A 500-nucleotide genomic window follows, 5' to 3' on the forward strand; every position below is an offset into this window, starting at 1 on the left:
CTGAGAAATTTACAACTAAACAAACAAACTCAGACAGGGTGACCACCGCTTGGACAGGACTTACTAAAGCACACTGTGAGCTCCCTCTGCTGGGCCATGCAGCTGCAGTGAACACTGCTTTGGGAGTTGTGCTGAAATCATGAGTGATGTTGAGACACAAAAGGCAGGCTATTTTTAAATGACAAATCACTGCAAAAGTTACAGTTGTGGAAAAAAACCACACAGTGTTGCTAATTTCAGCTGTCTTTGTAATAAAGACATTTTCAAATGACAGTTGGGTGCCAAACTCCCTCTTTGAAAGTCTCCCTCTAAAAACTAGGCATAAGTTGCCCGGTGGAAAAGGGCTGAATCAGTAGAGAAAACGTTTCAAGTGTCAGAGGCCCAGATCTCTAAATATCTTTGGGGATCTGAGCCAGACACCCTTATAGTCTGTGGAAAAAAAGAAAAAAATCTACAAAAATATAATCAAGGGTGTTCTTTTAGTGAAAGGTACCAACTAA

The sequence above is a fragment of the Mauremys mutica genome, chromosome 1, assembly GCF_020497125.1.
Source record: "Mauremys mutica isolate MM-2020 ecotype Southern chromosome 1, ASM2049712v1, whole genome shotgun sequence".
Lineage (NCBI taxonomy): Eukaryota > Metazoa > Chordata > Testudines > Geoemydidae > Mauremys > Mauremys mutica.